The sequence below is a fragment of the Notolabrus celidotus genome, chromosome 19 (genome assembly GCF_009762535.1).
Source record: "Notolabrus celidotus isolate fNotCel1 chromosome 19, fNotCel1.pri, whole genome shotgun sequence".
Taxonomy (NCBI): Eukaryota; Metazoa; Chordata; class Actinopteri; order Labriformes; family Labridae; genus Notolabrus; species Notolabrus celidotus.
In genome coordinates, this window is record NC_048290.1 from 15,854,055 (window position 1) to 15,879,443 (window position 25,389).

At 39.3% G+C, this 25,389-nt stretch overlaps 1 protein-coding gene across 5 annotated transcripts in view; it reads right to left on the reverse strand.

The window, feature by feature from the left end:
* The window catches only part of LOC117831332 (transcription factor 4-like), a 263,290-nt gene that overhangs the window by 83,664 nt on the left and 154,237 nt on the right, over nucleotides 1-25,389 (reverse strand). The gene's annotated exons all lie outside the window — the stretch shown is intronic.

Here is a 25,389-nt window from a genome sequence, read left to right on the forward strand (position 1 = left end):
TGTCCTACCTGTCTCTAATGTTTCTCCTTGCTGCCCACCTCTCTTCATCTCTCCTCTCCTCTCCTCTCCTTCCTTTCCTTGCTTGCTCTTTCTGCCCTCACTTCCTTTGCTTGTGTTCCCTTTTCCCATTCCATATTTCATCCTTCCAGTTCTTCCCTCCTCATGGTGACTTTTCTCTAGCTCTCTCTTTTATCCCACCTTCCTTCCTTGCCTCTCTTTTCTTATTTCCTCACCATTTTGTTTCCTCATCCTGGAAACTTCTCCCTCCCATATTCCTTCCTTTCTTGATAACGCCTCTCCTCTCCTTTGTCCTCCTTCATCCCCTTTCTTCTTATTTTATGTCTCCTTGTCTTGCTTCCTCATTTCCTTCCTGGTCCCTGATTGCTTCCCCACGTCTATCTCGTCATGCTTCTTCCTCCCCTTTGCCCTCCCCCCTTGTTTCCTCGTTTCCTTCCTTCCTCCCTTGTTTCCCTTGCTTGCAGTTCAACCACATCGAGTGTTGACCACCGCACAGAGCAGCCACTGTGGTTTGGTTTTACAGAGAAAAATAAATAAAATCACATTTGGTCTCACACTTCACTACCACAAATATTCACGTCGTTAGCCACGGGCTCTCTGAATCTCAGAGAGAAAAACTGCCCATACAGCGCCCCTAATCGTAACCCCAATCAGGCCACCAGGGGGCGCCACTTATACCGACAATTCATTGATAGATTCTTTTCTCCTGGCACAAAACATCACTTAAGTCACAGACAACTGGCTCTTTGTTTAATGTGTCCTCCCTCTAAATATAATTGTCTTAAAACAATGATTCTGTGTGAGGAGCTGTTCGACTGTTTATCTCCTAAATAATAAAGTTCCTGCTCAGATGGTGCCTGGGAAATTAAAGGTAAACTTTTTAATACCACAGAGCCTCCATTGTAAGTCTGATTGACATGCAGGTTTGTGTACAGACCCAGAAATACTGACTGTTCCCAGATTTATCACAAATACAGGCAGGTCTGCAGAGGAGGACTCTGATATTTCTACTCGTTCTCAGTCGCTGTGTTTCATTAAGCGTTAACGTTTTTGGATCTGTCCACAACAACAGCATTACAGGGATTAAAAGATGATATTTTCTCAGAGGGATTGTTTAAAATCTACCTCTAGTTTGAGATATAATGTTAACAGTGTTCTTATTACTCCAGCTGTCCAATATAAACATTGATCAGTCCACAGAACGAGTCTCTGCTTTAACTTTAACTTCATATAGTCCATGTTCCTGTGCATTAAGAGCTTTCACAGTCAAGTTCTGCCTTTAAACTTGAACGGCTCACGCTACAAAGAGCAGTCAGAACCTACACAGCACAAGATGATAGAGTGTCCTGACATGAAAAGTGGAGCTTCTGGGGCTCCTCTTCAGGGAGGTGTCTGCTGGCTGCAAGAAAATAAATCTGATTGCATAGAAGTCTATGAAAAAATGAGACTTCTGGTCAGACACATCAAGGGAATACTTTGGGGCATGGCTACCTGTGATGGAAGAGTCACAATCAGGGTCGCCTGTCACCTGAACAGAGGTTTAGTGGTGCTTTCAAACTCTTGTTAACATATAGTCACTTGTTGCTCTAAATGCATAAATAAATTGGTGAATAAATAACCAAACAGAGCATCAATGGGCGAAGTCACAATGACTTTATTCGCATTTATACACAGTCCATGCCTGAGTAATTCAAAGAAGTGTAGAGTTTTTTCTTTCCTTAAAATCTGCAACATACATCCGGATGAGCAGCTAGACACTTTCGTATCAAGACTGTGGAGACAGTTTCCTGTCCGTACACAGGTTTTCGATATTGTAACCAAAGTGAATCTAACACGAACTAAACACTAGCTGTCTTAATACACCCACACAATGTAAATATCAAGCGGCAACCTCCGGTCTCAAAGTATGAAGCCAATGCGGAAGTGTTATAAACTACAATTCATCAAGAATCCGCTTGAGGCTTGCTGAAGAAACACCGGAAACCACATACACACCCATTCAAAGAAGACGATCTTTGCAGCATTAATAAACATGTTTACAGCCTGGTTCAAAAAAACGGCTTTCCTCTACTTAGCTAACTTCTCTATCGGCACACACTGTACATGGGTTGAATTTTTTTGTAACGCAGCGGTTCAGAAGATATTGAGATTACAAGTTTTTGCCCAAATAAGGACATGACTGACTTGACTGACAGGCGGGAACAAATAGCTGTTGGCTAGGAGGCTCAAACCCCGCCTCTTTACCTCACACTACGTTTGGTTGAGTTCAGCATTTCCAATATGGCTCTCGCCGACGATTGGCTTCAAAACAGCACTCAGGAACAGATGGGTGACGTCACAGATACTACGTCCATTCTTTATACTGTCTATGGTAAATATACATGGATCACTGTGATCATCTTAATTTCTGATATTCTAACATGAGCTGTAGTGGGGCTTTTGGAACCTGCTTCAGTGGACGATTGAAGAACTGTAGTTTTCTGCACTTCAACATTGGCTTTACTTTATACTAAAGGTCTCTGCTTGGATTTAACACCACCATGTTGTTGTATGCTCATCATCTACTGGCCACATGACTTCCTGTGTTTCTTAAAGTGACCTCAATTAGAAAAAATACACAACAAAAATGTACTTTTGACGTAATTCATGTATAGCAGAGTTGCATTTACAGATACTGCAAATTATGGATGCACCTTGCGAGCCAAGCTAAACTTTCCTCCAAAATATGGTCACCTCTGGCTCCACAAAACCTGTGGCTATGCCGCTTAGTCTATAAGTCTATGTTTGCACTGCATGGTTGAGCTCTGTTTACCCGGGCCAACTGTTACATCTTTTATTTCAGGCCAAGTGGTGTTTACTCTGATCTTAAAATGTTAAATTGGTGTACTATCCCTTTAAAATAATCATAAAATTGCAATTGCAAGACAGAGAGATGTAGTAAAATACAGCCAAGAGAGAGAGAGGGATACAGACAGTCACCAAACTCAGTGTTCAGTCTCCCAATTTCATATTAACATTGTCATCATTCATCCTATTCAAACAAATAATAGACTCCAAAAAAACAAGCAGACCTCCCAAACCTCTCTCTCTCTATCTGTCTTTCCCTCTCCCTCGCTTTCTCTCTCTTTCCCCTCTTCTTTCGGCTTTAATTTGATTAAAAAGCGAGCTGCAGGAAGGGGAGGGAGGGCTGATGCACATCTAATAAGTGGACCATCTGTCTGCAGCGCTGGCTGGCTCCCAGCATTGTACCCAACCAGACTGCACGGTGAAACGGAGAGAGAGATAGAGGGATGGAGGGAGGCAGGGAGGGAGAAGAGAGGAGGAGAGAAGTGCAGGGGGAAAAAATACAGAGCCCAAAAAGAGTGACCCGGTTGAGGGAAAGGAGCAGAGACAGCGTTTTTAATTTTGTCTGACGCTTGCTTGGTCAACAAACCTGCAGAGGAGACGAAGAAGAATGAAGGGAAGGAGAGAGGGAGGAGGAGGAGGAGAAGAAGAAAAGGAGAGTGCTCAAAGGAGGGCATTGGGAGAGGAGAGGAGGAGAGGAAAAAGGTGAGGAGAGAAAATGGAGGGGAGAAACTGGAGAGTGAAGAACAGAGGTGAATGGAAGGAGGAAAATTTGGGACGATGGGATGGAAAAGAAGGGAAGGGATGAAAGGGGGAAAAGATGAGGAAAGATGGGAAATTAAGGGGGCAGAAAGATAATGTGATGAAATATCAGAGAAGGAGGGTGAAAAAAGATGAAAACATTTCAAGGGTGAAAATGAGGAAAAGAGAGAGAAGGAGAGAATCAGGAGGGGAGAAAAACGAGGTAAAAATGGAAGAAAGGAAGGGATGATGGAAAAGTGAGAGAATTAGGAAGTAGAAAGAACGGAGGGGGGTAGTTAAGGCAGGAGAAAAAAGGAGAAAAGATGGGGTAAGTGGAGAGGAGAGCAAACGAAGAAGAGACAAAAAGAAGAGGGGGGAATTGAGCTCCGATAAAAGAGAGGTAACAAGAAAGTAAGGGAGGGAAGGAGAAAGGATGAAACCCAAGTCTGGAAAGAGAGAGGGGAAAAAGGCAGAGGAGAAGGAGAGGAAAGAATGAGAAGTGAAAAGGTGAGGAATGGAAGACGGGGGAATCAGAAAAAGAAAGGGGGGGAGGTGATTGGTTGATAAAAGAGTGAGAGAAGACAAAAGGAAAGAGCAGTTGAACATTTTTTAAGTGTTTGATAATGTCCATTTACAGACGTTGGTATTTCCGTTTGTAGTCAGTTTGTAGTCCTAGAAGTATTGACCAATCGGGTATCAGCAGGCTTTGGTGTATCCAGGTGTGGGGAGCAAAATCAGGAGGAGCACAATCCACTGTGATGACATCCCAGCTCCCACCGGAGGTAATCTGATGAGGATTTATTTATTTCTTCGAACTGATATCTACATGAAAGTGTCGCTAACACTCCATCTCTGATTCAACATTTCAGCTTCAGTGACGAATCTGCCATGACACCACAGCCAATCAGCATTTAGGTTTTTCGACTTACTTGAATGCATCAGAAATCGATCCGGCAATCAATCTTGCATTTTTACAAATCCTCATTAACAATGTCTGTTTCCTTTTCCTGTTCAGATGTACGCCAGAGTGAATCCACTGTGTAACTTTGTATTTACAGTGAAGCTGAGACCCACCAGAAACAGATGAGCCCAGCTGAGGGGGATGACGATAAGAATGACGGTGTTTATTTTGCAGAGATAACTGGAGGGCCAGTTGATCTGAACACACAGTCATTTATCAAGTCTCTGATTAATGCAGCTCATGGGAAACGAAGGCTGGAAGGTGTTTATTTCCACCTACTGGATTAAAGTTGGTCATTGTTCCCGGAGGAATACATTGTGGTCAGATGATCCTTTCTTCCACTTACTTCCTACTTTCACTTTCTCCTTTATCCATCCATCGTTCCCTTCTCTCACTCTTCCTCTTTAAACTCCTACTTCTCTTAAATCCCATGCTCAAAGCAAGTTTTCCTCTTCTCCCATCTTCCCCCATTTTCGTCCTCATTCTTCTTCCTCCTCTTGTTCTCCTTCTCCTCCTCCCTCTCTCCTCCTTCAAAGATGAAAGTTAATCCCTGGTTGAATTATAATCTCACATTTCATCCTGATTTCACGCTGACGGGATTTTCCCTCACATTACAACGCCCAGCTGTCAATCTCTCTCTCTCTCTACCTACTTCTAAGTCTATCTCGACCATTCTCTCTGTTTCTCTTGTGCCTCCATCTCTCCAGTCTTTTCTTCTTTCTTTTACTCTTTCTGCCCATTTCTCTTTTTTCTTCACATTTCACTTGTTTTCTTTCACTCGTCTTTTTTCTTTCTCTATTTCTACATCCTTCATTTTCTCTCACACATGGAGCACTGCTGGCCCAAAGGCCAACTAACTCTTCCCGTCTCACGTTCTCTCTCTCTCTCTTTCTCTCTCCCTTACACACATACACACACACACACACACACTCAGCACGGCGGCACTTTGTTCTCTTCACACGGCCTCCTCCCATCGTGAGCCTTTGATTTGAGTCTTTTTATGTTGCTCGCCTGAATTTACCATTAATAAAGTTATCGACAAGATTGTAGTCATGAGTACGCAGCTACGCAGCTACACACACACACACACACACATACACACACACACACACACACACACACACACACACACACACACACACACACACACGAACATGAAAGTACATATGCTTTCATTAAGTGCTGAGAGGCAGATTGTAAGTGAGGAATAAAAGCAAAGTGATATTCACGTTGGACTTTTTCACCTTGTTAAAAATGAATCAAATACAGTCGTTCCTGTCGTTCCTTCTAATGGCCACAAGAGGCAGAATCTACTGGTTTGGAATAAGCGGCAACCTCTGATGTTGAAAAATTGAAGCCAAAGCGAAAGTACCACAAACTGCAGTTCCTCAAGTGTCCACTTGAGGCTGGCTGCAAAAAAACAAAACCCCATCACCGTTCATGCTTTAAAATGGCTATTTTTACAGCAGACATAATAACTTATGTCTGTATTTGTACACACCGTACAGGGGTTGAGTTCTTACCATTAATCTTTGGTTTTAAAGACATTAAAGTTAAATGTTTAGCATAATATTGCATAATGAGGGGTGTGGCTGACTTGACTGACAGGAAGGCACATTGTAGTTTTTTACCAGAAGGCCAAAGGCTAACTTTAAGCCTGGCTTAAAGTAACGTTAAGCCAGCATTTCCAATATGGCGACTGCCGTTGTTCGGCTTCTAACTCCACCACAGAAACCAAAGTTTATAGTCTCAATAATTTTTCTTAAAGTTTTTCAGTTCAGCATGCTGTCCTTTTGGTGAATTATGGTCCCACTTTTAATGTAAACAGACTGGTAATAAGGGTATGATTTTAGATCTGGCTACTTGTTATTGAGAAGCTGCTACTGAGGCAACCTGTTAGCCATGATAGAGGTGTAAATATGGTCACTTTGTAAGGGATGATGTATGGTTAGCAGGTTGTTATGGGAAAAATAATCCCGACAGGGTGAGACAAGACACCGGCGCTAAGCAAATTAAAGACTAAAATTAAGATTTCAAAAGGGTAGACAACAAACCTGTTGGCTAAGTTGACTTTCTATACACAGCCTATGATTTAGCCGTTAAATATTTGTTGATAAAGTGACTCCTAGCACTGGATTAACACTGTTGCACCCGGTCCTTTCAGTCACTGAAAGGCTTTCTAGACTCGATGATGGATAAACATGTATAGAACTCATAGAATTCACTCTAATCTTTTAAATTGACTTGCCTCATTTGATATAGAAAGCTGTAAATAGGTGCGTTGTGTGTAACAGTAGAATCACAAACAGTCAGTTGCTAACGATGACTCCTGATTGGTGCAGATCCACCAGAATAACAATAGGTGAGATAAACAGGGCTCAGGTGTTGTCCACATCTGGCTCACCGACAGCATGATGGAAGCCCTGATGGCAAAAGCCCCGAACATATTTATACAAAAATACCCCAAATGGGGTATGGGTCCTAAACTATTATTCTTTAATATTATTAATTTAAGGTTCAGATCATCCCATCAACACGGGTCTCATTTATCTAACACTGAAACTCTCTTCTAGAGTGGTTAAGACATGCATTCAAGACACACAAACACACCTTAAATATTCTGAACCAGTCTTGCTCTGTTTTCTCTTATTCCCCAAATGTTTAAAGTAGTCTGAATAAAGGTGAAATAACAATGTTTTCAAACATTTTTCTTCAGTATGAATGTACAGGTATGATGACACTACCTGCTAGAAGGTGGCCAACATGGGAACGTTCCTGTGGGCCGTATTAGATTAAAAAACAAAGGCCTGCAACATTTGCTGCTACATTAGCATGACAGTTGTGAGGTACGTATGCTAATTGTAGGAGGAGAGCATATCTCATGTAGCTCCAAAGTAATTTTGTGTGTATATTTTGTCAAAGCTTAATCCTCTGGTGTGAAAAATTGCAGCAAGTACTGAAGTGCTAAAAGCTGCAGTTCCTCAAATGCCCACTTGAGGCTGGCTCCAACACACAACAGACCATATTAACGCCTCTCTATAAGATGTCCACGTGTGATTTCTCCAGCAGAAACAAACGTCTGCAGCCTTCCACATAAATATTTGGCAATTTCCTCTTTTCAAACTCTGCTTCAGAAACCACTATGTCCATGTTCTCCAGAGTTTCTGGTTTTGGTGTCTAACGTGGGGGCTCTCACAATCAGAACCGCCTGCAGCAACTGTTGATGTTTAGGACTTGAGTCCAACTGGCTAGATGCATGCTTGTTACACTTTCAATGTGTGTAAATCCAAAGTCCTGGAACATATAGTGAAGCAAAATAATTACTTTTTACATAATTAATATTTTTTGAAGCTGATATCACCTTATTTTATACAACTTCCTAAACGCTGATTACATGTCTAAGTATCCTCTAAAGTTTCTGGAAAGCAGCAGCCTGGCTAAAACATACAGAGATAAATCAAAGATGGAGGGATAAATAGATAAATAAATAAACAAACAATATGGCTGACAGACTGAAGAAATGAGTTTGAGAGTAAAAAAAGTGAGTGTTTCATTCTCTCTCTCTCTCTCTCTCTCTCTCTCTCTCTCTCTCTCTCTCTCTCTCTCTCTCTCTCTCTCTCTCTCTGCGGTCTAATCAGGGTAAAAAACCTGACGTGGCCTCAATTCTGACGGAGAAAATCAGAAGCTAATTTTCCTCCCAAAAAACTAACTGAGACACACGCACACACACAAGCGGAGGGTGTGTAAGTGTGTCCCTGATATGAGTGTTTGAGTGTGTGTGTGTATGTGCGTGCTCCTGGCATCCATCAGAACCACAGCTTGCCGAAAAACAGTAAGCACAGTGCAGAGAGAGAGGGAGAGGGAGAGGGGCGAACGAACGAGCGCTGCTGCACGCTAATTATGTATGCATGATTTAATCTGCAACTCAATAATATGCAAATATATTCATATGTTAGTTTCTTAATTAAAAATGCAAAGCAGCCCTTATGGTGATTTTTCTGTGATTTTCCTTTCAGCCGTACAAACGGAACATTTTGAGAAATTCAACAAATTGGAGGGAAGCGCTACGACGGGGGTTAACAAGAAAAAAAAATACTTCAGCTTCCTGTGTTTTCAGAATAAAGGAGGAGCTGGGTGTGTTTACTTCTTGAATGTTGTCAAACTTTGTCATATAACCTTAAAGATGTGTTTAAGGACACTTATATTTAAACAAAATTTGAGTTACTTTAAAGGCTTGGTGTATTTTGGAGTTGGCATGAAGCGTCTGACCAATCAGGAGGCTCCATGTTTACTTTGATCAAACATCTTAGTTCCTCCCAAGCACCTAGCACGAGACATTTTAAGTCAAACACTTAGAGATACCTCATATCAGCATGTCTCTTGGGGTAATCAAGCAGCTTATTGATGGAGTGCTGAGTTTATAATGCAAAATTTACTGCACGGTACTTGTAATGTAACAGCCACATATTTTGCAGGGTCAGTAATAATGACTTGTCACTCATGCAAGACTACCTAAAAAATGAACACAAGTTGTTTAAACATGTTCAGTTTTTCTTGTTCTGATAAAAATCATTCCGATTACAGATTTCAACTTTGCCGTTTCCATGGACCGGAAATAAAGTAATCCCATTAAGACATGCGTGGACATACATCACGCTATATTGCTCCTGCACTCACCCCTCCACCAGGCTTTATGTTCTCCTCATCGTTCGTTAATTTCTGGACCATCGAGACGTTCAACAATCCTGTTTCCCTGCAAAAATAAAAGTTGTGTTGTCTACAGACAAGTTTTGCTCTTCTCCTGCCATATTTCTATCTATTTCAGAAATAACAAAAGCTGGAAATTCATCTTTGCTTGTTCCAGTAAGAATAGTTGACATGTTTATCAAACACCACTAACCAACCCCTCTTGATCAGAGTTAAATTTAATTTCCATTGGGCCAGACCTGACCATTGTTTACCAAACAAGGTGTTAATATGCTGCAATTTTACTTCTGATCAGGCTGTTATTATGCTCATAATTGGTCAAAAGCTAGTAAAACTGTTTGCAGAACTTATGTTTTCCTGGATCACTAATAATTGGAATAACTCAATCTGAGCAGACTGGTCTTATTTGGCCTTGTTAGAAAACAGAATGAAATATTCGATGGAAAAAGTGTGTTGATTCAAGGAGGCGTGCAGTGACAGCGAAGTGATTTTAAAATGTGGATCAATATTCATGATCCCCAGAGGATGAAGATGACTGACCATTGGACATACTGCCATGCCAGTTCAATTAGCTACTGATGGTGAGGCGCCATCCATCCATCCATCCATCCATCCATCCATCCATCCATCCATCCATCCATCCATCCATCCATCCATCCATCATCCATCCATCCATCCATCCATCCCTCCCTCCCTCCCTCCCTCCATCCATCCATCCCTTCATCCATCCATACTGCTCCCATATAAAGGTTACAGTGGGACTCATTGTCACTGGGCTGAAGGTAGGTACATGGTTAACAGGTCTCCAGCAGACAAATGGACTCAGACGAGCAGCCAACCTCACACTCACACCAATGCAAGGATTAAGTAACCACCTAACCCAACATACTGGTCTTTGGACTCAGAGGACTCAAAGAAAAACTCCACTCAGAAAAGTTTTTGTCATCCCTAACATGGCACATAGCACATTCCCATCACCAAAATGTCCCTTTTCCTTGCCTTTGCCTTTGGTTTGTGACCAAATACCGACTTATAACCAATGCAATTCCCAACAGCCTCAACTGTGATTTTGGTTTAATGCTACATATCTTGACACTAAGTATCAGCATGTTGGTTTTATCTTTGTGTGCATGTTGGCATTTGTATATTAGGGAGGCTGCACCACCAAAACTAGGAACATTGGAGCCACCATTGTTTCAGTGTTTCAAGGTGTAGCAGAAATAAAACAGGACAATGTTGCTTAACTTAAGTGCTCCCAGCTCAAGAGTAGACACCACTTCATAAAAACTGAACACATATTTGAAATCAAGACTCTAAATTCAGCCCCAGAAAAGACAGCCAGTGACCAGTCCAGCAGTAAAACCTGAGCTCCTTTCCTCGGTCCTGCTTTGGCGTGAGACCCGGCCGTCCTCCTGCTGAGGATATCATTCAGCGCTCACTTCAACCTGCTGCTGCTGAGAGAACGGCCAGCTCAGCGCTTTGTGTTCAGGTATACTTTACACAGAGCGTGCTCAGAATGAAAACAATGATTAAAGATGAAGCTAATCCGCACCAGCAGCGGCAGCATGCATTACAGAGACACAACAGGGTGTGTGTGTTTTATGTGTGTGTGTTATGAGGCTGATATTCAGATCACTAAGACGAAGGCTTTGTTGAAGCCAGTGCTCTCATTAGAGAAAACAACCTGTAGTTTCATTGAACTTGCACCCTTTTTTCTGTATTTGCATCTTTCTTTGTTTCTTTTATTTCCTAATCTCCTTCATCTAGTTCTTTTTTATTTAATTTCCTTTCCATGTTGATTTATTCCTCTTTTTTTCATAATTATACCTCTTTTCTTCTTTGGATCTCTGGCAGAATTTCTTTTAATTTGTTACCTCTGGTTTTCCGTTTGTAATCTGTGGGCTGTTTTAATTTAGAAGTAAATGCCTGGATATGTGCTATTGCATATTTAAAGCATGCATTAACAGCAGGGCATACTGTGGTGTTATTGCACCAGTCAACCAGACAGTGCTCGGTGTTGTCACACCATCATCTTTGTAAACCTTGTTAACCTTTGGCAGACTTTGAAACAGTCGTAAAAGCTTCAAAACTCATCCACTGCAAAGTAGGTGCTGATTACTCTCTCTCACATTTTTTGTTTGTGATCACAAATTAATTTTCCATGAGAAAAATGGTTTTGACAGCTTGTCAAGTTGAAATCAGACAGCAATTAGCTGTCAGCAGGCAGCGCTCTCCAAATACTACTTGATGTTGCATTCATTTACTCTGTACCATTTCATAAAGATTTAAAAGCTTATTAGCAAGAAAATATATGAAGATTAAAAAATGTATTTCACTCCTTAACTCCGACTGAAGGAAAGAAAAGTGATGAAAGCAGGACTCTTAACTTTTGGTGCATTCAGACTCTTATTCAACACATTATCAACAACTTATGACAGTTTTATCACCACAAATACAGACTGATTTGCGTATGTGTGTGTGTGTGTGCGTGTGTGTGTGCATGTCAGTAAGTGTGAGTGATAACATGTGATATTCATCTCAGCCTTGGAGCAAATCAGAGTACCGCTCTCGGCTGCCTGTTACTGCAGCCAAATATTTGGGCTCAGGAATGCACAAGGGAACATTCACATCTGCAGCAGGCATTCATATGTGTGTGTGTGTGTGTGTGTGTGTGTGTGTGTGTGTGTGTGTGTGTGTGTGTGTGTGTGTGTGTGTGTGTGTGTGTGTGTTCCTGTGTGAAGGGGGAGAGAGCAAGAGAGGGGTCTTTGTGGAAGCCAAATGTCCTCACAAGGACAGAAAGGCAGTGAACATCTTCAGTCTGAGGTCGTTTCATTGACAAAAACGTTTCAGCACTTTGTCCGTTGTTGAGGGAAAACCTTTTCAAATTAAAGGTCACGAGGTGCGGACAACAACTGGGTAACCAACCTGGGAAGTACCAAAGACCTGTTCAGACCAGTTCATTATCAGTGCAGTTAATTAAATGTCTGCCCTGTTAGCTCTGGTAGCACATGTGCTAGGGAGAAAAACCACTAATGCAGCAATAAGCTAACCAAGAGCTAGCTAGCATTACATCAGTATGTCGATGATATCAACAATTCAAAAGGCATTAACAGGGAAACATTTAAAATATCGTACTCCTGTGGGACTTAATGTTGATCCAACATCATTGGCATGAAGCTACATGCTATAGCAGTCAGGTAAAGTTTACCTCAGATTATCAATGTCCTCTTTTGTAATCACGTGTTGCGCTGTTTCCGATGCTATTTGACGATCTTGAGCCATCATATGGAACTGTTCTATATGAAATCAATTCAGCCTAGGATGCAGGTTATCCAACACCAGACTTTATATGATTAGCATGACTGAGATATTGGCAAACTGGCGACTGGTGGTCTAAAAGGCTAGCATAACAGTGGGCTAGCAAAAGCCCTAACTCTAGTCAAATAAGATATTGGAGCACAAAAGCTAGCTAGCTATTTGTATGGCTACACTTTTCACCTTTTAGCAATTCATCAGAGCACAGCAGCTAGCATAATTATTTTTGGTAGTAGAATAATAGTCAAATATTAGCCATCACAGCATGAAAGCTAGCATAACATGTAAAAAAAAGAGAAGATATTTCCAAATCACTGGATCAATAAGTGGCTAAAATGTATAAAAAAACAGTCTCTTATACGTGTAACTGGAAATAATCCAGAAAAAAACAACCTGTTTGTGAAAACTGAGAATTATGTCATGTTAAGTTCTGTGCTGAGGTAACCTTCATTAAAAAATATCAATTAATCTTTATTTCATGCCAACTGTTTTATTGTGTGTCAAGTAACAGTTCACTTTGGTAGAAAAAAGATGCCAAAATAACACGCATACACACATTGATGTCCAGACTCACAAACGGATACCTTGTAATTCAATTAGTCAGTTTCCCATCTGACACAAAATGGCGGCCCAGTGCATCAGTGTGGGACATTCCGGGGCTGAGAGCCAAGCGAATAGCTTACACACATTCATGCACAGAAAAGGCACATTCACAAACACACACTAACCAATGTAACTTTTTTGAAGAGCACATTTTTACAAACATTGAGTGCATTGTTGGTAAATTCAAGACTAAACTGCCCTGACCTACAAAAGGGCAGACAGGCCGATTATTTAAAGCATTTCTGCTGCGTTTTCAAGTGCAATGAGTCATGGAAGTGCTCACTCAACATAACTGAACACACAGCTGTCCATATGTGTGTGTCACAGTTAAAGCATGAGGTCATTCCTGGCTTGAGCTGCTCAGTGAGTTCCTTTAGGATAAAGACTGAGAAGCTGCAGGACAACAGTTTCATTCTTAAAATCAGTCGCCATTTTCTTGATGTGCATTACTATCTTTTAACTGAATGCCTCAGAGTTAATTATCTTTTTTTTAAAGAATGAATCATAGTGCATTATCATTTTTAATCCAAGCGCTTCAGGGTGCATTATTGTTTAATATCAGATAGCTAAGAATGCATTATCGTTTTGAACCAGAGCGCTTAGGATGCATAATTGTTTAATGTCAGTGCCTCAGAGTGCATCATTTTTTTTGAGAATCCTGCTTAGTGCATTATCATTTTTTAGAATGCCCGAGAGTGCATTATCATTTTTTAGAATGCCCAAGAGTGCATTATCATTTTTTGAGAATGCTTCAGAGTGCATTATCATATTTTTTAGAGTGTCTCATGGTGCATTATCATATTTTTTAGAAAACTTCACAGTGCATTATCATCTTTAGAGTGTCTCATGGTGCATTATCATTTTTTACAATGTCTCATGGTGCATTATCATTTTTTAGAATTTATCATGGTGCATTATCATTTTTTAGAATGTCTCATGGTGCATTATCATATTTTTTAGAAAACTTCACAGTGCATTATCATCTTTAGAGGGTCTCATGGTGCATTATCTTTTTTTAGAATGTCTCATGGTGCATTATCATTTTTTAGAATTTCTCATGGTGCATTATCATTTTTTAGAATTTCTCATGGTGCATTATCATTTTTTAGAATGTCTCATGGTGCATTTTCATTTTTTTATCATAATCGCTCAGATTGCATACTCATTTTATATCAGTGCACTGAAGAGCACAGCATCACTTTTTATGAGAAAGCCTTTTAATGCATAATAGTTTTTTATCGCTTTGCCTCTGAGCATTCTTCATTTTAAATCATGCCTTAGAGTGCGTTGTCTATCAGAACATCTCATAGTGCATTATTGGTTTGTATTAGAATGCCTCATAGTGCATTATCATGTTTTATCAAAACACCTCAGAGTACATTTTTTTTTTTTTCATTAGAGCACTACTGAGCACATTATCTTTTTGTATCAGAATACCTTAGCGCATTACGCTTTTATGTCAAGGCACCTCAGAGAGCATAACCATTATTAATCAGAATGCCTCTGAGTGCATTATCGATTTTATAAAAGTACTTACCAAAGCGACAATATAAGTCTGTGTTTAACCTGCTTTACCTACTGGAAATAACTTAAGCCTATGGTTAACAATCAATTATTTTGCTTGTCACCTGCAGCACAAAGCATTAGTGTTGATATAGAGACCTGCAAAGTAACAGAAATTGAGTTAACACACAATTCTTTATTTTTTAAAAATTATTATAACAATGCTGTTGTTCATTAAAAAGTAGTAAAATATAAACATCAAAAAAATACAAACCATGCATGCTTTATATATGAAGGCTCTCTGTGTCTCTCTTTCTCTCCCTGTCTGACTCTCTCCCTCTCCCTTTCTCTTTCTCTCGGCCCTCCCTCCCTGTAGCCTCTTTCTCATCTCATCCTCTGCCAAGGCCCGGTACAACACGGCTAATTTGAGCAGCATGCTAACACACGCAAACACACACTTCATTTTCAGCAACACTTCACACAGGAGGAGGTGAGGTCGACGTGTGTTTTTATGTTTTTCAGATTGTTGTTACATAAAAACTGCAGGCAGTTTGACAGTGAGACAAAACTGACAGAGTGGACGTGACGCTGATTTATTTAGCTATTTTTTATTCGGATGCAAATCCTAAAGTGTGGAATCACATGTTTTATATCTGATTTTGAATGATTATATTGTTATTTTTTTTGGTGTTTTTAATTTATATTCTTATTTCTTTTTCAAGCCTTTTTTTGACAATGATAGAAATAAGTGAGTTTTCATGCTGCTGATCTGCAAATGTTCAAACTGCATATGTCAGCTTCTTCTTTGTGAGTAAATGAGGGTTTTCATCTGTTTGAAATACATGCACAGTCTTTATATTAAAGTACCATTCATTTCAGGTTGATAAACAGCAGAGTAAGTGAATCTAATTCCAGAATAACAGCACCAAGGCTGCAAAACTTTCCTGATTGTGCAAAAAACTTTCATTTTACGTTCACACTTTAAACACCACACTAATACAAACAGAGGTAGATACAACAATAAATGCTTTTATGTTGAAGACAATAAGCCTAAATTAACATTATGCAATGTGTTCATTCAAAAAAGGACAACTTCAAGCAATCAGAATTTACTCGTATTAAGAAAAATAAATCTAACTTAAATTTAGGGCAGGAATGTGTAGATGTTTTTAAGTGTTCATTTATATTTTTCAATACAAAATAAAGTGAAACTAATTCACAAAATGTTGTTTTTTAAAATATAACTCAATCCTAAAGCAGATACAAGTTCAAACAGCTCCTTGGTTAAGTGACTCCCAGGAGCTCTGGACCTCTGTGGTACCAGGGGCCGCCTGAAGGGGGCAGCATGGCTCACCAAACTGCTTCCCCCATCACATCACTCTCCCTCTCTCATCTCACCCCCCGTCCTTCCTCCACCCGCGGCCCCACCGGGGACCGCCGGCTCTCCTACTGTGCCTTCTGCAAGACCTGGCTTAATTTAATTAACGCTGTCGACTTTAAACAAAACCACATCTGAGCCGAGGAGAGAGAGAGAGGGAGAGGGACAGAGAGAGAGAGGGAGAGAGAGAGAAAGAGGGGGAGAAATAGCCAGAGACGAGAGCAGCTCGACCCGGTCAGACTACAGAGAGGATTTCATCGGTTCTGTGTTTTGAAAAGATTCCTCCTTCTTGTGGTTTGCTTTTTAAAACTGAGAGATTAAAAAAAAGTGACACCCTAGGATTTCTTCTACAAACGACTTAAATCAAAGGAGAGGAAGGTTTGACTTTCAAAGGGAGCCTGGGATTCTTCACAGACTGGATCCTCTAATTCTAGATTACTTAATGATTATCTCCAGGTAAAAAATATGATCGTGTGGTTACTCGTAGATACTTTAACACAATGCTGTCTTTGTTTATGAAATGATAAACAGTTAAATGACGCTGAATGAGGAGGATGAAAGAAATGTTAAAATATCTCTCTTGATTTCTCTGTGTTAAAGTGGCTTAAGATAATAAGGTCTACGAATAAGAATTATTAACAATAAAGGTTTGAAAATGTTACAATTATTGATGTAAGGCTAATTCAGTAACTTGATTAACTTAATGACACAGCTTACTTAATTTCCCACACATGGCCCTGTTAAAGTTCAGCAGTTCAAGCTCACCCACTTCACAAAATATTAAAATTGCATGAACCTGATGTGCTTCAAACATTTTATGTATTAATGTTTCTATTAAAAAATAAAATGTAATGTAGCGAAGATTTTTTTTTGAGCTAATCGTGGAGTTGAAAATAAATAAAAGCACATTTTAAATTCAGAGTTTATACAATTTTTTAAATGTTAAAAAATCTGCATTTGCAAGCAGATGGGGAAAAAATGTCAATTATTATTTATTTATTTTATTGAAAATTCACAGATTAAACAAGCCAAGTTTAGGGCGGCAATTAACATTTATTTTCTTTATATAATTATTAATTATTAATTTATTTTTGGATCTTTCATTTAACTTAGAAATTTCAAAAATTTTCAAAAATAAAAAGTGACTCATTTAAAAAAAGAAAAATTCTAAGCAACAGTTCATAAACAAAATATATCTCATTCATTTCATAAATAACAAAGAAAGGCAGGAAATATTTAAGAATAAGAAGCTGCCACAAGCAAATTTGGACGATATTGCCAACATAATGAATGAAAACACAACTTTATAATTAACATATATTTAATTACTTTTCTTTTTATCTTCTCATTGATGATTTGATCAATAGTACGAAGTAGTTTGATCAACTTATGTTGAAATCACCTTTTTGGTTTTAAATACAACAAAATTCCAACTCTGAGACTTTAGATAATGAAGATGTTTAAGCATTAAAAGATCCACGAGCCTTCAAAAACACTTCAATTTAATCAATATCAGTATAATTAACTACCTGAAGCTTGCACAGAAAGGTTTCATGTAATTAAAGTTGCAGATTTTAAGATATTGAATCAAACTGTTTCTTCTGCTTCCGCCTAACTCTTCTATTTGCAGCATTTTGAACATGTTAGCTCACATGAGTAAAATCAATCACAGGCAGCTGAATGTCTGGACTGAGTGTCACTGTGGAGGAGTGTGTATGTGTGTATGTGCGTGTGTGTAGGCAGACAGAAAAGACAAAGATAAGGATTCAAACTGCACATTAAGTACGCAGATGCTGACACATGAATCATTTTATTTCCGTTGCGTTTAATGGCTTCGTTTTTGTGGTTCCATTACAGCCATGTTTGGAGATAATGTTGATCTACAGTATATATGAGTGTATGTGTGTGTGTGTGTGTTAGTGTGTGTGTGCGTGTGTGTGTTCTGTTGATATTCAGTCAGCATTAGCAAAGCTCCGAGGACGAGCCGGAGACTCTATCAGCCTGAACAACAAATTAACTAAAACAATGATATCTAAAGGAAAAAAAAAATGTGTTTGACTGTGAACACCAACAAAGAGAAACAGCAGCAAGACGGCACTCTGCAACCTGCTAATGTTAGCAACTGATGCCTAATTTCCTTTTGATTACAAAGACATCCCACGCTCTCCTCTCAAGTGACGTTTAATTGTTTCTCAAAGTAAATCATCAACTCAGCAAACTAAATTTGACAAACAACAATAACAAACTTGCAGCGCGGGGAGACGACAAAGATGAGGAGGAGGAGGAGGAGGAGGAGGAGGAAGGAGGATGACGGGGGAGAAATGAATTAATTAAAAGAAAAAGAGTCATCGCCTGCAGTGGATGTGAAACAGAGATGAAAGAAAACAGACAAGAGTTTTTTCCTTAAATGAAGTGTTTGAAACTCGAGCATATGATGGGGGGAACAACATGAAAACACATTTAAACATACTACAATGACACTTTAAGTCTTTTAAATTCATCTAAAGAACCTGCTCCTTGTGTAAACAATAAAACGATTAATACTGAAGTCATCATAAAAGCAGTTCAGCGTTTCAGGATGCAGAGACTGAAACGATTCTTCAGATCACTTGGAATTCAGCAGAGAGCGTGTGACTTCATTCACAAAATCAGGCTTGGACTACTTCTTTTACGAGAGGTCTTAAAAGTTCAATCAACCAATTTAAATACATGAGAATTCAATTTATTATTGACTTATTACCAAGAAACTACAATTCAACCGATCAAATGATGTTATCACCTGAAGCATGAAGTGCTGAAACCACCCCAAAGTCATGCACAAAAGGCCTGTGTGCAGGTGTTTGCATTATGGTGGAAGCAGTGCTTTAGGTAGGCCAGTATAGTCCAGTGTACAGAGACTCTTTGGACATAACGGGACCCCTTACCAGCTGCCAGTACTCTCTCCTGTTCTCTCCAAGTCACAGTTTCTCTTGCTGATTTATAACAGCACTTAAAATGCATGACCCAAAGTGGACCATGTGACACTCTGGTCCTTTCGTGGACGTAGCTTGATGCTAACTTGTCTGTTTTCGCCTGAGAGTAACGTCAAATGAACGTTAACTCACATGGTCTTCACAGTGTTGGATAAATCTGAGTAATAAGAAGAGCACATCGATGTTGGCCTGCCACCGACAGAGCAAAAGACGTCAAGAAGTGAAGTAGGCGGGAGTTAAGGCACCGGTTAGAAGTCTTTACCATCATGTTTGAGTCGTGTCGCAATCCTTATTGAACTTTAAAATCGTACAATTTATGGAAAAAATGTACAATTTTTATTTAGATTACATTAATGTTGGATTCAATCTCCAAAAGCGACACATGGTATAAGCTTTATGATCTTTTGATAGTAGTCCAAGGTGCTTCCGAGGCAAACCAAGGTTGCTGGTTTGCCCCTAATGGCAACAATCAGTTACTGCAGCTTTAATTTGTCAATAAAACAACCAACCCAAGCTGAGAAATTGATAAGATAAATTGTTTCATATCTGGAAACTAAAGCCATTTGAGTTTTGATAATAAAAAAATTAACTTATGTTTCTTCTTCTTTGATATTGACATTTTGCTCAATCCTCACTAGAAAATGTCTGTTTGAGGGTTAAGGCTGACTCTTAGGAACCATGATAGAGTTAAGCTTAAAATATAATACTTACATGCTATATATAAATTGACAGTTATAGGTCAGTTCAATTATTCCTACTGTCCTTTTTGGCAAGATTATTCTGTGATATTTATATCAACATGTGAGAAGTTTAAATAATGAGATAAATAAGCTTTTCAGTAAAGAATATTTAAAAGACAGGAGCTAAAATGTCTTCTTCGTTCAAATGCTGGAAAGAACGGTGATATAAAGGGCAAGTGTAAGACAAATACTGATTTAACTAACCCCTGAATACAAATATATAGAGCCACAAATGAGCATTAAAGGTCTTTTTTAAATTTAGACAAAGCTAGCTTGAGACTTTACTCGCCTTATTTAACAAAATGAAGTGTCTGTTTTCATCCTGGTGGTCAAATAAAGGTTTTATTGTTAAGAGTTTGTTCCAAGTGAAGCTCCAAAAAGGCCGTTACAGCATCTCAGGAAGGGAACACAAAGAGAAACGTCACACGTGAAAGAAACCCCCTTGGAAAATATCTGTTTTCTTTCACTAATTTTGAGCTGAAGCTTCGTATCTGCTCATGAAGAGAGCAGAGGATCTCATCGTGGATTTCACCACACAGAGGATCTGTTCAATCGAGAGCACGGCCCGCTAACTGTCTCATTGTACAAATAGCCTAGCAAGTGAGCTTTGTATTAAGATAGCCTGGACCCTAAGTCTCTTTATGTTTACAGTGCGTGTGCGTGTGCGTGTGCGTGTGGGTGTGGGTGTGGGGGTGGGGGTCCTCCCTTGTGTGTTTGAATGCAATAACATGCGTGTGAACGTAAACGATGTTCATCCACAGTCATTTTTCTCTCAAGAGATTCTGGACTCAGTGTGCTGCCACAGAACCCCTCACTCGGACAACACACACACACACACACACACACACACACACACACACACACACACACACACACAGAGAGAGAGAGAGAGAGAGAGAGAGAGAGAGAGAGAGAGAGAGAGAGAGAGAGAGAGAGAGACATTACAGACATTCCTCTCTGTACTCGGTGCAGGTGCAGGCTGGGCAGACAGAGAGTGTGTATGTGTGTGCGTGTGTGTGCGTGTGTGTGCGTGTGTGCGTGTGTGTGCGTGTGTGTGCGTGTGTGTGCGTGTGTGTTATATCATGTCTGCAGCAACACTCGGTATAAAACATGGGAATCTCTGCAGGAGTTCTGTAAATTGTCCAGCAGCTCACCGCATCATTCAAGCATCAACCGAAACAATCAGACGTTTTACGTTTTTTATTCCTCGTAGAATCTTTTTTCTGTCCTAGTTATGTTTTTGTAGTTGTTCTGCATCTGTATCCATTTTTCTGATATGATCACCTGTAAAAAATAATTGAACACTGGATTTCTGATACCTGTTTATTCAACTAAAGAACAAATGTCACTACACTGAAACATAATCAGTTTAACTAATGCAGAGGAAACATATAATGCACACAAATGTAGGGATGCTCGAAGAAATAATGAGGTTCCTTTCGTGCATGAAAAATCACACTTTTATACAGCAGACAAAACATTACATTATAAAGAAACGTATCAATATTTATATAAAATTAAAGGTATCCGTATGTTTATAATCAATTGATGTTGTGAACGCAACTTTATGCAGGATTAATCAAATGATTTGATGTATTTATTTAAAGCTACCGCTTGAAGACTTTATTTATAAGACAAAAAATCATGCTATTTTTACCTCTTAAAATAGGCTATCTGCAAATCTGTAGATACGTTAGACGCTATATGAGAAAATCACTGAATTTGACATAAAATATATTTAATTATTAACAGATTTTAAGACGTAATATGTCCAAATGTGTCTGACATAGTGAAAACAAATTAGTTCATCTTTTTATAAATTAAAATGTATTTTAGAATGTCATCATTCAGTAAATTGGCTGATTTTGAATTTTACAAGAGCTAATGTGATGTTTTCTCAAGCAGAGGATGTAGAAAGCAGAAAAAAATCCAAGTTGTTATTTAATCACATGGGCCTGAAGCTCAGTAGTAGAGTTGAGAATAAAAAGAAGAGAAAAGCTAACATTAAGTGAATAGAGAACGTGAAGTTTGTATTAAAATAACAGATAAAAGACAATGAAAGACAAACAGACAGCTCTGTCGGCTGCTGAATGAAAACAGCCTCCTCGTCGCCGCTGTTGGCAGCGAGTTTGGAGGCCGGACCATCGAGGAAAAAAAAACAACAACATTCAGAGACGAGCAGGAATCTCTGACCAGACAACAGCATGCTGAGGCTTAAAAAAACAAACAGGAAACTTATAGAAAGATGTTCATGGGACTGATCTGAGTCAAAAACAAGCAGCTGACAGAGTTACTGATTCAATCTCTGCAGCACAGCACCAACACTGAAGCTCATGTGTTTCCTTTTTTAGTTGTATAATATTCTGCCCAAATTCTTTGTGTCTATCTTTTGGTATTACAACATATATCATTACCCTGTGTATCCTAACTATCCAACCACTGCTGGATAAAGCATAAACATTGAAAAAACAGCTTTTTGTCAGTACTTTAACGTAAAAAGTTTCATGTTATGATCAAAACTAAAGTTTAGAAATTCAACATTTGAACTTAAACTGAGCAAGCAGCGATTATGAAAATGAACACCTGTCAGCAATGGGATGCTTTTGCAGAGTAAAGACCTAAAATGAGGTTTTGACCCCGAAACTGACGCCCCGACTATTCACAGGACCTGGTCTGCAGCGACTTCAACATCTGAAATAAAAATGTCACAAATCTAAACCTCTCCCGTCGCACAGCAGACACTCGTGCCAAAAACTGTCTGAATTTCTCTCAGCCCTCCCTTCCTCGTCTACTCAGCGGGTTGTCTTCTTGCTCCTCTTTCTCTTGATGTGAGTGAGAGGAATCGGGCGGGATTACTCAAATCACACAGGAGCAAACACAGCGGCTCAGACATGAAGGTGCAAAGAACAGAGATCCAAAATCCCGGATCACATGACTGTCAACACGAGACTAACCCCTACACTCCTGTATGGCACTCTGCTCACTTCGAGGTAGGCTGCAGGGCAAAGTGTAGCTTAGATTTAGGTGACAAATAAACCTCAAGTCCGAGTCAATTTGAGAAACAATGATTTATACTCTGCAAATCTCGACTGCATTAATGTTAAACACGTGGAAAGCATCAAAATGAGCCTATCTGACTGAAGAACAACAGGACCATAAAAAACTTTAGGATATGGTAGCACTAAGCTTTATGTCTTTTGGTCCGTTATGTGTCTGGCTTTGTTTCTGAAATCTTTTATATCACCGTCAACTCACCCTTCCTTCTAGAAAGCGCATTAAGTGTGAGTAATTTGCAATAAAGGAAACATCGTCCATCTTTAGAAACTGCTTCCTGGATTATCGACATAATGATGCGTCTCACTGACAAAGACTTTTATCTTAGTAAAATAAATACTTTAGTGTGAACCACAGGTATGAATCACAATTTTTTGACACACTTTGGCATTCCAATGACTGGAAAGTACAAAAACTTTTGGAAATGCGCCGTAAACTGCTGCAGGGGGCGACTACGTAAGGAGCCGTAAAAGGTGCGTCCACGAAAAGTGCTGTTTTTACCAGAGGCTCAGATGGTTCATCAAAGTGTCTGACAACATTAGAGGAAAGATCCCAACAAAGACAGAGCTTTTTGTAAAGGAAAGATGATCTTTTTAACCAAAATCGGCAATTACATCACTCGTTTCAACGCCACAAGACTCAATTGACAAAACTAGTAGACTACGGGAAGAGTCATTCCATAGCCGCATTGTTATTTCTGTCACAGTCCTTTTTTAAAGTTAGTTCAGACAAAACATTACATTCTGTCGCTTTCTTCCTTTTCTCACACTAAGGGTGAAAACAACTTCAACTTATCCCAGTCTTCCTCCCTGCTTTCCTTTCCTTGCCTCCCTGCTCTCCTCCTCCCTCCTTTCCCCCCCTCCTCTTCTTCCCTCTCCCTCTCCCTGGGCTGATGCAGACACAGAGAGGAGGAGGAGGAAGGAGAGGAGGAAGCAGGGACAAAGCGAGCCGAGGCCACAGAAAGGCGGACTCCCGCCGAGCCAAAGAGGCGTCTGACATGGCGAACATTCAGCCGTCGTTAACAGGCGATTAATGAGGTCAGAGACGAAAAAAAAACCTCTCTCCACGTTAAACCGCTCAAAGTCAAAATCAGAAATAAACCTGATGAGCTCGAGAGCTCTCAGTTCGGGTGCTCTTTCAATTCAGCGTCAGTGTACGGACATCCCTGCACACTCGAAATATCATCACATCCTTTTGCAGAAACAGTCAGATTGCATATTTTGCTAAATCATGGATGTTGAAATTGATTTAAAACACATTGTGTTTAATTTAATACAATATAAATCTCACAACATCAATGTCACAAAAATGTGAGTCAAGACGAGATCACACAACCGCAGCAACAAGATTCAACTCATCTCAAGAAATGGTCTGATTTCCTGTAAATGTGTCACTGCTGAATGTGTTTTATTGAATCTGTCTTTTTCCTTTTAACTTCTGTTTTAATCTTTACTCTAACCAAAGTACCTCCAGGGACAGATGTCGCAAATGAGCACCACTATTAACACTATGATACTCACATCGGATGGCTGTTTTCAGTTTCAGTGTCTCTTTGTACGTAACTGTTCCTAGAAAATAACCTATAAATACGAAAATAATAACTGTTTAAATTATTTATGTAGTCCAACCAACATCCAAAAATGTTTAGCTTAAGATAAAATAAAACTGGAATCAAATCAAAAAACACTATCGTCCAAGAGAGGCAACGTTTTTGTTATTTTGTGAATGAACGTCTGTTTCCTCTGTCTTTCAACTCCAAGCCAAGCAGGACCAAAAACAACAGTCAATCCAAAATACCTAAAATACCTAAACCCTGATAAAAAAAATAAAATATAATCTACCACTAAATTATATTCAGATAAATTTGATTGTAATGCTTATTTTTAAAACTGCTCATTTGGGCCAGCCTTGACCTCTGTTACCAGTTTTTCTCTGTGTTGTTTAAAAGTGGAATATAAATACATGTATTTTTCAAACACTGTGATGTAGCTGTGAAATAAAATTATATATTATACTGCTAATAAAAAAAAAGGGGGGGGGGGGGGGGGGGGGGGGGGGGGGGGGGGGGGGGGGGGGCAAAATTCTGAAAGAAGAATAAAATAAAATAAAATGAACAAAATAGAATAATAATATGAAACAAAATAAATAAAATAAAATGAAAAAATAAAATAAAAGGTATATTCAACTGTTCTACATAGGTATAAATAAATTGAAAATTTTAAAGGGCATGTTGTTAAATAAATGACGGGTTAAAGTGACGTGGCATGATATAATACATAGTAACAAGTTCACCCCAGGATGATGTAAACTGTGATATATGATTAAAAAAAAGAGAATAACACAAGGTGCAATTTAAGGTAGTGCGAGTTTAAGGTGCAATATAAAGCGGCTAAGGGAGTGCAACAGTCTTTTTACGTTATTCCCTAATTTTTATGATGTTATATTGAAACTCTCCCGGCTGAAAACAGAAACCGACAACGAGAAGAAACGCTAACAGCTGTTTGTGTCCAGCTCGACTTGTCAAATTCACAAAACCTGGCAGCAAGTGCAGCT